This window comes from Eptesicus fuscus, chromosome 19 (genome assembly GCF_027574615.1).
Source record: "Eptesicus fuscus isolate TK198812 chromosome 19, DD_ASM_mEF_20220401, whole genome shotgun sequence".
Taxonomy (NCBI): Eukaryota; Metazoa; Chordata; class Mammalia; order Chiroptera; family Vespertilionidae; genus Eptesicus; species Eptesicus fuscus.
This window is the reverse complement of record NC_072491.1, coordinates 46271254-46288139: the sequence shown is the minus strand read 5'-3', so window position 1 is coordinate 46288139 and position 16886 is coordinate 46271254. Positions and strand designations below refer to the sequence as shown.

Sequence of the window (16886 nt, the reverse complement as noted above, 5' to 3'; positions counted from 1 at the left end):
TTGGGCTGTGTAAGAGCTACAGCCCATATTCTTGAGCCAATTTCCAGGGGCTTCTGAGTCCCCATTACGTTATATATTAGCCAGGCCTCCTCTTCCTGCACTCAAAGATTGGTGGTAATTCATTTGCAAGAATTGAGTGCAAGATTGAATTTTAATGACTCAGAAATTTGAGGTCAACTTTGCTGTTAGTAACCTTTGGGGCAGGAAGCCTAGTGAGTGAGCTGGTCCCCTGGCCCCCTAGCTGGTGTACCTGTGGGTCCCAATCTTGTAAGACAGGAATTGTTATCCTTGCTCTGCAGTTGAAGGAATTAAGAGCTCGGAGAGGTCAAGTCACTGGCCCAAGGTCACACTACTCGCTCCAGGACACCAGAGTTGCCTCCAGGTTCAACAGGTGATATTCAGAAGCTTCGGGAAGGTAAGAATCTCCTCTCTCAGGAAGACAGAAACGAGGCCTCTGAAATTCTGAATCCACAAACATCTCCAGATCTCTGACCAGTCAGCCCCGGCGGAGTATTGGCAGATAGAGCCAGAGCTGTGTGGCAATCCGAAAACTAGTCAGGTGGGACTGGAACGGTGCCTCTGAGGTATTTCACAAACACGGGGAACAAACACATTCGGTGTCGCAATCCTGGCCACTGGGAGCTGCCGCGTTGGCTGTTTTTTTGAGAACGGACTGCGGGTAAGGAATTGGAGGGCCAAGGTGCACGCCATCTTGGAGGTTGTGTCAGCCCTGGGGAGACGTGGCCCCTCAAAGTCACCGCCAGGCGGACTGGCTCCTCCCAGCGTGCCAGGAGCGACCAGCCCCCTGGAGAGGCACCCGGAGCCTTCCATGGCCCAGAAGTAACCGGTTGTCACCTCTTCTCCCACTGCTGCCTGCGACAGACCCTGTGACCCAGGCTAACCAGCCCTGGCTGAGTCCCAAACGTACCTTTTCCTCCACCTCCAAGCCCAGGAAGCAGACGATGGCCTGCCCTCACCAGAACTATTCATCCTGTAATCCTCACAACAGAAGCTAATTAAGACCAAATCTCGCCCCGCATTGCACAACGCCCTCTGCGGTAATTAGTACAACTGGGATGAGCTGCTCCCTCCACTCAGAGCACAGATCTGGTCACATTCCACTTGCTTTTTCCCCAGTGAATCTCTGCGGCACACAGCTACGCGGTCAGCAGAAAGTCCAGCCTCTCTCCGGAGGTTTCCTCCCTTCCCAGCATTTGTCCCAAAGCCCTGGGGACAGGCCAAGTACAGACAAAATGGGTTCTCAACACACCCGGCGCAGGGAGCCGGAGCCTGCCCAGTACACAGCGCCCTGGGCCCGTCTGCCACGCACCCTCACTCCCTCACGGTGCCACCGTGGGAGCCCATGCCCACAGGCTGACAGCTGTCGGGGGGCGGGGGGGGGGGGGATGGTGAAAAAGGAGAAGGAGCAAGGAAAAAATACACACTCATAGACACAGACAAAGGTATGGCGATTACCAGAGGGAAAGGAGGTGGGGAGGTAGAGGGGATAAAGGGGGACAAATGGTGATGGAGGGAGACTTGACTTGCGGTGGTGAACACACAATACAGCGTACAGATGATGTGTCATAGAACCGCACACCTGAAACCTGTATGATTTATTTTTTACCGATGTCACCCCAATAAATTCAATAAAAATTAAAAATTTAAAAAAACTCATGGCAGCAGTGCCCTCGGCGGTCCCGGCTCTGTCTTTTGGATGGAACAGACCCCAGGACGCCCCTTCCTCAGCCTCCGACCGCCCTCCAGCGTCCCCCCCTCAGCACCGCCTCCGCCATCCTCACCGCCCAGACCAGCCAACGCCATTTTGTGTTTTTGACCTTAACTCCTTATTGAGAACAACCAGGAGCCCCCAAATTCGTCAGAATCATTCCCCCAAGGCGGAGGCTGCCGTCTGCGGCCCCGCACCTACCTCTCTGGGCCTCTGTTTCCACGGACCGTGTGGCCACGGAGGGCACCGGCGTCCCTTAAAGACGCAAACCAGCACAGTGGCCGCATTCTCTCCAGGACGTGCCGAGGCCTCCCCAAGGTGAGTGGGCAACACTCAGGGCGCCACAGAAGCCGCCATGGCCTTGGAGGGGACCCTGACCCAGGCCCTTTGGAGCTGCAGGCCTGGCTCTCCCCGCACAGCCCCTCAGCTCCGTGACTTCCTGCAGAGCCACTTCCGGGGTGAGGGGGTGACACTCATCAAGAAGATGGGCGACACCTGCTCCCCCCCGCAGGCTGCCGGCCCCAGGCTGGGCTGGGCGAGCAGCTCTTCCGAAGGCTCACCCTCAAGCACGACGAGGAGCCTTTGGAGCCCAGAGGCCTTGGAGGGCCCCTCTGCATCCGTCTGGCTTTTTGCCTGAACCTCTCCCCGAAAACACTAGCCATCCTTTTAACCACCCTGGAGCCCTCTCCCATGCATTGGACCCAATGGAAACCAATAAAGCTCTTGTAGCAAAATTTAAAACAAGTAAATAAACAAACAAACTCAGGACTACACAACTGCTTGGATACATACAAAGGCCCAAACCAAGTCCCTGACCCACATCCAGGCCCCGCTGTCCAGTTCTTGAAGTACAATTTTCCTAATTCATCTCCTCACGCTCAGTGCTCCCCGGGGTTTCAGAGACAGCCGGAGCACTTCATCCGGGCGGATTCCTCTCCAACCTCACAGATCCTTTCTTTCCTGCCCCGTGAGCCCTGCGGGGAGCACCTTCTCTCTTTTAAACATTCAGAAAGAGAAACTTTTTTTAAAATATCCTTCTCTCGCCCTAGCTGGCTTGGCTCAGTGGATAGAGCCACAGCCTTCGGACTGCAATGTCCCGGGTTCGATTCCAATCAAGGGCACATGCCCAGGTTGCAGGATCGGTCCCCAGTGGGGGGCGTGCATGAGGCAGCCAATCAATGACTCTCTCACCATGGGTGTTTCTATCTCTCTCTCCCTCTCCCTTCCCCTCTGATTAAAAAAGAAAATTATAAAGTATCCTTCTCTCAAGAGCATGAGGGCTCCTGGCTCCGCACCTGCTCTTCGCAGGGCGGCTGGCCTTGGCGCCTGTCCCCTGGTGTAACTGGCAACTTCCTCACTAAAGACAAGAACAGAAGCCCAAGCCGCGTTTCCAGCAGGGCGCCTCCCGTAGGACACCTGTGACATGCGCAGCACATTTCAGGGACACAGAGCTGTGCCCAGACACAGCAGAAAACAGTCGTTAGGTTTGGGAAGGGCCTCCTGTCTTCCAGGCACTTTGACACATGTGATCCTGTTTAATCCCGAAGACACTGAGAGGGAAGCGTGGAGAGACGCGTTGTGCAGAGCAGGAAGGTGAGATCAGAGGGCTGAGGGCCCAGAGCTGCACAACTCCAAGATAACTTGCACTCTTTCTCCTGCCCCAAGAGAGGCACGGCCTGCCCCCACCCCCAAGAGTTTACCACAAGTGAGGTCACACTGAAAGAAATGAAGGAATTTCTGAGCAGCCTGAAAGAGAGAAAGGAATCACAAAGGGGCAGCCTAAAGGGTTGTGTGGGGCGAAGGAGGGGCTGTTACTGTGAAAGATGAGGAAGGAATGCATTCATTTTAGCCCCTAGAACTCAGCCTAGCCCCGTGGTTGGCAAACTGTGGCTCGCGAGCCACATGCGTCTCTTTGGCCCCTTGAGTGTGGCTCTTCCACAAAATACCACGGCCTGGGCGAGTCTATTTTGAAGAAGTAGCGTTAGAAGAAGTTTAAGTTTTAAAAATTTGGCTCTCAAAAGAAATTTCAATCGTTGTTCTGTTGATATTTGGCTCTGTTGACTAATGAGTTTGCCGACCACTGGCCCAGCCCATAGTAGGTGATCCATTAAGGTGCATATTAATATATTATTGTTGCAAATGTTTGTATAGATACTTGCCCTGAACACTGCTTAAGTGCCTGCTCTGTGCCCAGACCTGGGGTGAACCTGTGATGCATGAGGGCTGATCCAGGCACAAAACCTCATCTCTGAGCTTACCATGAAGGAGAAGACTCATTTCTCGATTGTTCTAATTCAATTGGAAGAGAAACATGATATCCAAAAACTAGAGAAAAGGCGAGAAGGAAGCTCAGGGAAAGAAGATGCGAACGTCCATCTGGAGAAGCTCAGGAAGGCTTCCTGGAGGAGGGAGCCTTTTAGCTGGACCTCGGGTTATAATAACAATAGCAACTAGAATCCACTAACCTCTGTTGACCACTTGCTAGATGCCAAGCACTATCTCATATATATGGCCTTATTTAATTCTTCCAATAAACCCACGACGTGGGTACTGTTATTCCCATTCACAGATGAGGACACTGAGATAGAGTAACGACAAACCTGTAATGGTCGAAGAAGGGATGGAATCCCAGGTGTGTCTGGAATTTACCCCCCTAGTCAGAGGAGAGGCTGGGACAGAGGGGGAGACAGAGGTCTGCCTCCTGTGGGGGAGGACTCCTCTGCAGTGGACTTCCCACAGGAACAGGAAGTGAGTGCGTGCAGGGAGGGGACGCGGACCAAGCCTGTTTCTGTTTGAGAGGCACAGTCTCCCTGCCGCTAGGAACCGGCAGCACAGTGACTAGCCGACTCCAACAAATGAGATACTCGTTGTTCGCAGAACAATTAAAGAGGGAATTGGGATTGCTGGCTCCCAACCTCCCCAAGTGTGAGCATGGTAAGTCAAGGAAATGAACTAAAGGGCTCGCCTTCCCACCAATAACAGCTTTCACTTACTGTGGGCAAGGCCTATACTAGGCTTTTGCAAACATTATCTCATTTTAATTTTCAAAGAAGCACTTTAGTAGCTATAGATAATATCCATCGATTGGGAATCATGTCCCAGGCATTGTTCCAGATGCTCCTATATGTTTAAACTCACAGCAACTCTAAACAGAATTATTATTATTATTATTATTATTATTATTAATCATCCCCTCTTTGCAGAAGAGGAATCTCAGGCATAGGGCAGTTAAGTATTTATCCCAAGGTAATAAGGTGGTAAAAGGAAGAACCAGGACTTGAACTCAGGTGGCCTGACTCCAGCACTCCTACTATTCACCACTACCTATTCTGCTCTGTAAAGTGGGAGCATACAATTTAGGAATTACTGCTACTCGCAGAACTGTTTAGATTTTATTTGAAGGTTAACAGAAAGGTTCCTAGTGGCAGGGAGACTGTGCCTCTCAAGCTAATGACTAGCACGGTATAATATTTTAAACTAGAATATTTAAACCACTCTAAGGCTTACAGGCCTCTTAGCTAATGTTATAATCGTATCATATTACTTAGGTTCAAATTCTTCAGAGTCATCAGAATAACACGGATTGACGAGACTTTCGAACACTTGCCACCCCCTGCTCCTGGGTGTCCATCATAATTTGTTTTTGCAACGTAGACATTTCTTTTTTAAGTTCATTTTGTGCACCAGTAGGTAGAGTATCATGACTCTTCTCCAAGTCCCCCATACTCTGTGAACTGATCATATAACTATTAGTTTTCAGCTTATGGCTCTGAACAACTCTAGATTGTTGAAAAACCTTCTGTTGCCATCGAAACCAATTAGCTAGTTTTCTTCTTGTTCCTCGGCTTTCTGCACAGCTAGCTCCCACTGCTGAAACAAAGTCAGAAACTGATGAGAATATTCTCAGTTAAGCGTCTGCCTTTGATCTTGTTGGGTTTTCCCAATATGTTTATTGGTTTTTAGAGAAGCCTTGGTATGCATTGCTAGTCATTTTCTCTTTGCAAAAAGAGTGTTGTTCATGTCTGCTCCACATTTTTCCAGCGTATTCTGGACTCCACCCCCCATATCTTCAACTATTTCTGCAGAAGTCCTCTTCTTCCCAAGCTTATCAATTACTGGTTCCATAACATCCTCCTCGGAACCACTCAGATCTTTTTTATCTTCTTTCTCAAAGTCACAGGCTCTCCCCACCTGGTCCTCCATGGATGTCTTCCCCGGTTTCTGTATGTTTCCTTCCCGAGGGCGCCCCTTTAGATGGTTTCTGACTGAGGTGTCCGCTTTGCTGCCACGATGCTCCTCTCAATCTTTGTTAAATGAATTTTAGAAACAAAACAAAAATGACATGGTTAGCCCAAGTTTACAGAACCAGGTGGTGTCCATGGAACTGCCCCCGATTCTGTGCTCTTTGCACACTCTTCCATTCTGCTTCTCAGTTAAAGGAGTGCTTCCTTGTTCGGTGTGAGATTTAGATCATCCGTGCACTCCCTTTTAGATATGCACATCACAGGGGCACCCTTATGGGCCCCCTAGTCAAGGGATTCAGCAGAAAGGACTCCAGAGGTTCAGACCCCAGGCTCCCTGTGGCTCACGGGCAGGGTGGAGACTGCTGGGATGACTCAGGCCGAGACTAATTCACAAGCGCATGTGCCAGAAAGCACGCTCACACCCGGGGTGTGTTGAGTAGGACTTAAAGGGTCGAAAGGCGCCATCCTGAAGATAGAGCTGCCTGAGACGCTGAATTCTTCACAAGTAGTCACACCTTCTATTGTCTGGCCATCCTACGGTCTACCCTCATGAGCCTCATCTGATGAAGCTCAGTCCATCCAAGGCAGACAGCGCCCAGGCTCTCTGCAGCTGGCATTGGAGAGCGGCATTGTCCTCCATCGGAGTGGAAAGCAAGGCTGACGGGAAGACTGTGGTCTCATTCACAGCCTGGCTGCCTTCCACGCACCAGCAATGACACAACTCCCTCCTCCGACGAGCACTTTCCAATCTGCACTGAGATCTGTTGGATGAGGAGCAGTTTCCATCGCAGCCGTGTGCAGGCAGCTGTGGGTGGGGGTGTGGATGGAGCTCTCCTCCACCCCAAGATCTGGGAAGGCAGAGCTCATCTCCTCACTGGCCAGAAGCCCAGCCAAGCACAACAGGGCTGCTGCTATGGCCGGGAGGAACCGAGCGAGAAACAGTCCCACAACCAGAGCCGTGAGAGCCACAGTTGTCAGAGAAGCATGCTCCTCTGTCCCGCTGATGGAATTGTCCCAAAAGGAAAGCTTTAACTTGTTTTAGGAACTAGTCATAGCCTGGCTTGGGCATGCTGCCCATGTGTTACGAGAACAATCGCTGGGAAATGTGGAATAGAGTTATTGCCAAGCAGATCATAGCCCTGGAGTATAGTATTCAGTGGCCCCTGGTATTCAACCAGCCCCCAATTCCTCAGGACCCTCCTGATCACTTCCAGTGCCAGGCGAGCTGACCCGTGGTTCTCCATCACCCAGTGCGTGTGTGCTGAGTCCCTATTATAGTCAGGCGCTGGGGCAAGAGGTACAATGACAAGGCCTCTGTCCTCGAAGACTTCTCCGTCTGGAGCCCACAAATAATTACAACACAATCTGACGGATGCCGCAATGTGTACCGGCTACGGGGCCCAGAGGGAGGAGGGATATGTCCTGTCTGGGCAATCCCAGGAGGATCAGAAGAGGTGAACTGTGAGCCAGGCCTTAAAGGTGAGCTCTGCTCAGCCAGCATTTATGAAGCACCACCTGGGCACCAGCCAGAATGCCAAGACTGGCCAGGGAGAGAGAGCGGTTGTAGGGGGATGCCGACAGAGCTCCATTCCCACCCTCTTCACCAGCCCCCTCCTACCTTGCTTTCAAATGCCAGTTCAAAAGTATCTCCTCCGAAAGAGTCATTTTCTGGTTTCAACCAACCCCTAAGTCAACATCTCTTCTCAACCCATGACCTTGCAGCCTCTTCATGAATCAATCAAAATACCGTCCATTTGCAGAGGCTCAAAGAGTAGCTTAGAGTAGCTAAGAGTCGAAGAGACTCCCCAGCTTGTACTAGGCTCCAAGAAGAGACCCAATATTCCTGTGCTCAAAGGGGTGCCAAATTGAATGGTCCTATTTAGAAGTCATAGAAACTTAGGGATCAATGAGGGATGAAGAGAGCATTTATTCTCCTTGAGAATGCCAGTTGAAAAGCTTCTTGGGATATTTCAAGTGTGAGCAGGTGTTTGAACTCAGAGACACTCTAAGCCCTTTGAGAATAGAAGTTTTGTTTTCTGTGTCTAGGTAACCATCCCTTTTCTTCCCACCCTTACACTTAACTTCTTAACAGGGACACCTATAGTTTGAGTGCAGAATGTCCTTTCTATGGTCTGAATGTTTGTGTTCCTTCAAAATTTGTATGTTGAGATCCTAACTCCTAGAGATAATGGCACTAGGATGTGGGCCCTTGGGAGGTGATTGTGTCATGAGGGTGGAGCTCTCATGAATGAGATTAGTGCCTTTATAAAAGTATCCCTGACTCCTCCTGCCATGTGAGGACACAGTGAGAAGGTGCTCTCCATGAACCAGGAGGAGAGTCCTCAACAGCCAGCCATCTCATCAAATCTGCCAGCACCATGATCTTGGACTTCTCAGCCTCCAGAACTGTGAGAAATAAATTTCTATTGTTTATAAGCTACCCAATCTGTGGCATTTTCTTACAGCAGCCCAAGCGGACCAAGACAGTACTCAAACAAGCTATTCTGAACAGAAAAGCTATGTAGACCCTCAACAGAGTTGCATCTCTCCTGGCCAATTTAGGTTCCTCGAGGTGGGCCTGGGGAGGCATCTAAGGGATTGGAATCAGGAGGCTAAATGTGTGTCTACAGAAGGCAGAAAGGCAGGCCAGCAGGCAAGAAGGAAGGAAAGAAGGAAAGAGGGAAGGAAGGGAGGAAGGAAGGAAGGAAGGAAGGAAGGAAGGAAGGAAGGAAGGAAGGAAGGAAAGAAGGAAGGAAGGTTATCTTTTGAGCACCTACTGTGTGCCTGGATCCAAGTGAAGTACTTTACACACATTAGTCAATACAGTTATATTTTATTTCTGCTTCCAAACAGCATGTGAGAAAGGTTTCATTGACTCTGCTTGACAGAGAAGAAACTGAGGCTCAGAGAATTTAAGTAACTTGCCAAAGGTCAAAGCCCTAGTAAACAGGGATGCAATCCAATATCTGAAGACTCGAAAGCCAGCGCTTTTTCTAGATGGCCTGGATAAAAATAACTGCCATTTATCAAGAACCTGCTGCTTGCCAAGTCCCAGGACAGCCCTCTACAAACACAGAAAGTCACTGAGCAGATCCTCCTGGCACAGCAGCCCCCGCCCAGGTGCTTCTCCTGCACCGCAAGCAGTAGCCAGGTAACTGTACCCTTTAGCATCCAAACCAGAGCAGTTGTGAGTACAATGGCACAGTCCCACGTGGTCCCCGTAGTTGTGGTCACCCTAGTTGTAGCCCACATGCCAACCATTCACCCATCCCCCTGAGCAAATACGTTTGAAGAGGCTTACATGCAATGCTCCAGTATGCTCCCTGAGTCCTCTTGACTCTCTCCAACAAGTGGTCATCTAGCCATTTAGGAACACTGACCACATAGTCCACTAAGGAATCTATAATAATGAAAGTGTAATATGTTAATTAGACTGGATGTCCTTCCAGACATCCTTCCATCCTTCTGGATGAAGCCAGGGCTGCAATGGAAGCCCGGGTCCCAGGTGCCAGAGGGAAGCCAGTGGGGGAAGGAAGGCCTACTCTTGCACTAATTTCATGCATCGGGCCTCTAGTATAAGATAAATTGAGGCAATATGTTTTATTATCTAGCTTTTTAATAAAACCAATACAGCCCCATTCAAAGAATTTTCATGTGCCTTGAGAACACATTCTCTTTTGCTTTCTTGAGGTTTAAAAATATCCTTTCTTTGGATTACATGATGGTTATAACAAATTATAGTTTGGTTTCTAATGCCTTGAATGGACAAAATTCATAGTTGACAATTGTATGATATTGGTTTGCTTGTTTTAATTGTTTTACCATTTTGATGTGCACAGTTCAGTGGTATTAAGTACATTCACATTGCTCCACAACCATCACCACCATCCATCTCCAGTACATTTTCTTCATCCCACACGGAAACTCTGAACCCATGTAACACTACTTCCACATTCTCCCCTTCCCCAAGCCCCTGGCAACTTCTGTTCTACTTTCTGTCACATGACTTTGTCTGTTCCAGGTACCTGCTCTAAGTGGAATCCCACAGTATTTGTCCTTTTGTGTCTGACTTATTTCACTTAGCATAATTCTCTCAAGGTTCCTTCATGTTGTAGCATGGAGTAGAGTTTCCTTCTTTTTTAAGGCCGAGTAACATCTCATTGTATGCATAGACCACATTGTGTTCATTATTCACTCATCCATGGTGCTTGGTTTAATTTGCAAGTTAGCATAATCCAAGGGCCTGGGCCCCACGGATCCTGTCGGCACACATGCTTAAGGGATGGGGCACTCGCTCCCCACCCTGCCCAGGATTCCTCTTTGTGGTTATATTTAAGCCTGGACGAAGGGGGGCAACCTAACTGAAGAGGGAGAATGATTTTCAGCCTTCAGCAGCCTCCCCACACTTCAAGATTTGATCCCCCGCTCTGTGGGTCTAGAGGCTCATTGTTCAGCTTACCCAGGAATGATCAGACGCTAGACAAAGGGCCCCAACTACCTTCATCCACAGCCACCTCATTCACTGAGATGTACCCCGAACTCAGATACTTGGGCCAAAACCTTTAGCATCACCTTCAACTTACCTCGTTTTCTCACATCCCCCAAACCAAAGCATCACAAGTCTTGTCATCAGCAACTTCAACATATGTACAATTCAAATCCAACCTGTTTTCACTGCACCACCATATCCCTAGTCCAAGCCACCATATCTTGTGCCTGGACCATGACAGTAGTGTCCTACATGGCCTCCCAGTGTGAGATCCTTCCCTTTACAATCTCCTCTTTATCAAAGAGCCATTCTGTCCTTCTAAAGTGTAAATGTGGTCATGTGATTTCCTAAAATACCGCAGAAACTTGCCCAGCTTAGCGCAATAAAAATAATAAAGTCTTTTTAAAAACATATTCGTTTGGTGAATGGCTAAGCTAGCAAAACAGAAATCTCTGAAAGGTCAGAAACAATGTTTAAAAAAGCTTGACTCCATAAGGGTGAGCAACAGTGGCGATGACATGTGCCCAGGGTGCAGGGCATCCCAATGCAAAGAAACAAGGGCTGAATGGATTTTGTGCACTGACGGGGAAAGGACATGGGCAGGAAGCAGGAGACAAGACATGGGGCCCTAGCAAGGTGGGAAGTCAGACCGGAAATTCTCACAAAAAGTCAGAACCCCCCAAAATGACAACCTCAGTGGATGAATAAGAAGTAAAAATTCACTCCACAGAATGAAACTTACTGGTCTAGTTTTGGCTCTGGGTGAAACAGAAACAGAAGAAACACAATTCCCTTGAGAATTCCTGAGCACAAGCCCAAGTTCACAGTGTTTGGGGCCATTAATCATATATAGTCCACACTAACCCAAGTAGCTTTGTACCCAGCAGAAACACACCACAAATAGGCCCCAGCCTCGAAAAATTGCCACAGATATTGGTCCAAGGAGCATAAGTTCACAATTAGGAATCATACGCACACAAATAAACAAACCCTCATAATTGAGAGTCAGCAGGATCAACAAACTATGGCATCAGCCCCATAAAGACTGCAGATGTTGCAATTAATAGGTACAATGAATAAGGCAATCATGTAGATAATGAAACACAAGGGAGGATTGAGTGTGTACTAAGAGAATAAAAAACCAACCAGGCATGTTTGAAAAAATAAATAAACAGAACTTCTAGAAATGAAAAAATGTAATAATTAAAATCAGAAACCCAACGGATGTCTGAAACAATATATGAATATATCTGAAGGGGAAATTAGTGAAAATAAATCTAAAAATGTTTACACTGCACTACAGAAAGCAAAAACTATATGGTGGATAGAAAGAGAGGGTCTAATATATGTATGTCTAATTGGGTGGTCAGAGAAGATATGGGAGAGAATTTGAATTTAATGTATCAATTCCTTGCTCAGTCTTCAATAGCTTTCCTCACTCTTGGGGGCGGGGGTGGATTTCAAAGTTCCTGTCATGGTCTACAAGATCAAATAAGGCGTGGCTTCTAACTACTTGTCCGTTCTGGCTGGCTGTTCTGGAATATGTCAAACTCACTCCCACACCAGGGCTTCTTCCAGGCGAATTCTTCCCCTAGAACCCAGCATGGCTGACCACCTTGCTTCTTTCAGATTTCTGCTTCAATGATGTCTCCTCCAAGAGGCTACCCTTGACCACCCAATCTAACATTGTCTCTCACCCCGTCTTTGCCCTGTTTTACTTTGTTTCTTGGCATGTATAATTAGCTAATATCTTATTATTTTGTTTGTTTAGCGTGTATTGCTTCTCTCCCCAATGTATAGACATATACCTGCCCTGAGTAGGTACTCAGTGAAATTTTTTGAAATAATTAATGGATGAATGAAACGTACACATACCTACTGTGTGATCAGTACTTTAAGAGAGAGAGACGGGTGAGGCAGAGACTCTGGGTTGCCTGCCATTACCCCCCTCACTTTCTCCCTTAATAACGAAATTCTAATTTTGAAGGGGAAGCGATGGGACTAGCTGAAAACCTCTGTTTCCCAGGCACACATGTAGAGAAATGAAACCATTGGCTATATTCTGGTTGGTGTGGCATAAATAAACATGCTTTGTTGTCTGGTGCTTCCAGGACAACTCGTAAACAAGATGAGTAGGCTCAGCTGGGGGGCCTTATACTCCTTTCCCCCTCCTCCTTCTTGCTACCTGAAATGTGGGCATAAGGACTGGGACTGCCATGGCCATTTTACAACAATAAGTCGACCTTGAGGATGGGAGCCATGGAACTGAGAATGGGAAAGCAGACAAACCAAAGGAACCTGGGATGTCAATGACATCACACAGCCGGCCTGCCTCCTTACCCAGACATCTTTCAGAGGAAAAGAAACCCCTCTGCTTTCAGTTTCTACCTGCTGAAGATACTTGTCAACTGATGCTGTAAGTAAGATTCAGGCCTTTACTTCAGGAACTTACAACCAGCAGTGGGATTCAGACATACTCAGTGACCCCCAGGGCAATGGGCTGGCCAGGAGCTGATGAGAGTCAAGTGTTTTGGCCAATATGGGACTTGGTGGGCAGAAGGAGAGCATGGGTATCTCCCCAAGGAAGGATTGGTTCATCAGCTTGGCCTTTCACACTCCCAAATTGTTGGGTTAGGCAAGGACTGGCAGTGTGAGGGGTCAAACCACAGCAATTTCTGCTCCTTCTGGAGTGACCCAGTGGGGGAAATGTCACATAAGCTCACCAAGTGTCACCGGTCAATAGGCCAGCATTAACTCAGCACCATGTCTGTGCCCAGCATTGTGCTAGGTGCTGTGGGGAAAGACACAGGAAGGGGAGATGTGGCTCCTGTCCTCAGGGAGTGACAGTCATGGGTACTCACAAACTCTTATGTCTAGGATGAACCTGGGTGGGAACCTTGGTTTCCTGGCCTCACATTTTCATGTGGAGGGAGTTTATCCATGGTAACACTTCCTGCCTCATTTTCCCAGGAGGTTCACTCCTGATGAGTGGTGGAGCCATTTGTCTGATCAATGAGTTCTAGAGAAGCAAGAGAGAAGCCCTTCTGGGTTCTCTCTCTTTAGGATCTGCCAGTGGGATCATGTCCATGTGGGAGAACCTTGGCATGGCCAGAGTTTCCGTTGATGGTGGACTAGTCTGTCTAACTCTAGGAGGCAGTATTAGGAAGCTCATCCATTGTAATGACACACCTGTGCCACTTGCTTCAACCCAACTTTTATCATTTAAAAAGTTGATGTTTTTCTCTCCATCTCTCTTTTGGTTCTGACCTCGGAAAGGAATGAGTGTTATTTTTGGCCCCTCGGGATAATTAACGCTGACAGCTGTTGCAAAACACCCCCAAATCTCCATGCCTTAACGCTATGCAAGTTTTATTTCTGCCATTACACACCCTCCCTGAGAGGGTCCAACTGGCAGGCATTAACTCAGCACTGTCTCCGTGCTCAGCTAGGGGCATTTAGTCTCACCAAGTCCAGTCGGGATGTTTCTAGTCAGACGCCCTGATGGAAAAGAGTGACTCGGGGACCCAGTTTGCTTTCCTACTCTGTCTCCACCATATGTGGCTTCCGAGTCAACCTGGAATCATGCAGCCATGAGCTTTTCCAGAGGAAAGCCTAGAAGATCAGGTAGGCCATGGGATGTTTTATAGTGTAAACAGCCAGGCATGGAAATGTCATAGACCCGCTTCCTCCTACACTCCACTGGACAAAGCCAGTCACATGGCACCTCTTTGATGCAAAGAGTGCTGGGAAATGTGGCTTATTCAGGTGCCCAGAGAGGAGAGGACACTAGATGGTGTGAACTTCAGCATTCTCTACCACAGCCCAATAGCCAAGAGTCCCTTCATCATGAAAATGACCATTTTAAAAATCAAAGAATGTCAATAAGTTGCCAAAAACATATATCCATTCATCAACAGAGCTGAGAGGAACATTGGCACCACAGAAACTAAATAGCGGTGGGGATGGGGAGGGGCAGGGGCTAACACTGAGGGCCTCGAACCCTTGCCTCAAAGAGGAGTGAGTTCCCTGTCACTGGGAGAAGGCAAAGAGAGGCTGGGCACTTGGTGGAGATATTAAGAACCAAGTTTTCCACCAGATGACTAGACTACACCAGCGGTTCCCACACTTGTCATTCTCAAGGGCCCCTTTCATAATTGTTCCCTTTGGACTTCATGTTTTGAAAGATTTTGTCTAACAAACAAATGGCACTTATTGAGTAATAACAAATACATTTCCTCACTTCGTACTAATCACGGTTGTGTGTGTGTGTGTGTGTGTGTGTGTGTGTGTGTGTGTGTGTGTGAGAGAGAGAGAGAGAGAGAGAGAGAGAGAGAGAGAGAGAGAGAGAGATCCACATGTGCACTTTAGGCACCATGGCTACCATGGTTTTGATCTGCTAATTGCATTTCATCATTGCCTAGAATGTCACCCGCAGTGCCTAGAATGCCATCAAACAGCCAATGGAAGATTCTGACCAGGATGCAACTCTGATTTGATTATTTAATTCCAGCCAAAGCGAAGAAACTAAGACTTTAGTTGCCCCGATCCTGGGATAAATTAACAATTTTAAAATAAATTATTGTAAAGCACTCTCAGACCCACAGTGCTCTTTAGAACTCCAGACAACTCAATTGCTACTTCGCTCCAACCTCTTCTTCCTCCACAGCCGACCGTGTCGGGTGCATTTTATTCCCCACGGAGTAGGAATCTTCTCAAGGACAGGGGCCCTGTCTCTGCATCCTCAGTGCTTAGCTGGGTGCCACGTGGTTGCTCAACAGTTGTCCACGAAAAATAACACCTGGGAGTGAATGTGATGAACTTCTTGCATTGAGGTAAAGCTGACAGATCAGAAGAAAACAGATCCCTGGGAACTTGGCAGGCCCATGATCAGAAAGGCAAAGTCAAGGGCGGACTATCTGGGTGGATAGCAACTCTTTCACTCCTCTTTGTGTAGACAGAGCCTCTTCCAGTGCCTTCTACCTAGTAGACCCCTGAAGAGGGCCTCTCTGTCTGCTATCAGCTTCCTTCTCCACCCCCACCTTTCCTGCCAGTGCTAACACCCCCCAACCCCTTGCTTATACCCAGGTCTGGCACAAATTCTCAGAACTGCGCTGCATACGGAATAACTAATTAAGGGCATGCTTGAAATCACAGTCACTTTAGAGCTCATAAACTTCCTAAACTGAAGCTTAAAAATAGCTTTCTGGCAACGTGTCCCTGGATTTGTGTGATGGATTTATCCCGTGCGTATTTTTATTCCCCGCCATGCTCTGCCAAGACTCTGAATGGGGAATGGTGTGAGCCTCTCCCCTGCCCTTCCTCCTGCCTGGTGCCCAAGTTCTTGGTGGCACTGCGAGGCCCCCACCCCCAGAACCTGGAGCACAGGAACTGTTCAGTGTAAGTGACGGGGAATGCACAAGTGAATGATGACAGGAACTCTGTCAGCTCACTCTCCCCCTTTGCTCCAGGGAAGCTCACGATGCACTGGATTAAATATTCTACGGGTTGTGAAGAGACCCAGGCTTTGCGGCCCAGTGGGGCCTTTGTTGTGTGACTGTGGAAGGAAAGGGGTGAAGTAGATCAGCGGTTTGCAAGCTGTACTTTCCAGAACCCCCAGGAGTCCACGGTAACCTTCCAAGAGCCACTGCCCAGAGAAAGAAGGCCAAGTGGGTAGGACCCAGGCCCCAGCCCCCTTTCTACCCAGCAGCTCTGCTTTGTCCTGGAGCCAGCGATAAAGCTGGGATTTGAACCCAGATAGTCTATCTTCGGCACCCCGCCTCTTAATCACACAGTTCTGTGCAGCAGCACCATAACACAGAATGAAGGCAAAATTCCAGGGCATCTCAAATAATACTTGGAGTGACGCAGCTGTTAAAACAACAGATCTGTATGCTGAATGCATGAAGTTAGGAAAGAATGGTTCTGGGAGGAAGTCCAGGAGGGCTTGATGAAGGAGGTGTTATGTAAGATAAGTCAAGAAAGATGGTAGGAGCTCCCCTGGATGGAAAGGTGGGCCCACCACTCCAGGCAGAGGCCAAAACATAGGCAGGACACTGGGAGGTTCAGGGGTTCTGATTGGCTGGAGAAGATTATTCCTAGGGTCCCATCTCCCTAAGAGTAACTTCCAATCATCCCTTGTCAATATTCCACAACCCTCATACCCTAAACGCCAGTGTCCAACAGCAGCATTGCCAAGAGGCGGCGGGGGGGAACATCAGCCCCTTCATCTTTTATCTTTTTTTTTTTAAATATATTTTATTGATTACAGAGAGGAAGGGAGAGGGATAGAGAGTTAGAAACATTGATGAGAGAGAAACATCCATCAGCTGCCTCCTGCACACCCCCTACTGGGGATGTGCCCGCAACCAAGGTACATGCCCTTGACCAGAATCGAACCTGGGACCCTTCAGTCCACAGGCTGACG

At 48.4% G+C, this 16886-nt stretch overlaps 1 pseudogene; it reads right to left on the bottom strand.

Annotated features, from left to right (window-relative positions):
* Positions 1–5297: 5297 nt before the first annotated feature.
* On the bottom strand, positions 5298–6759 carry LOC129147287 (synaptonemal complex protein 3-like; annotated as a pseudogene).
* Between the last annotated feature and the right edge of the window lie 10127 nt (positions 6760–16886).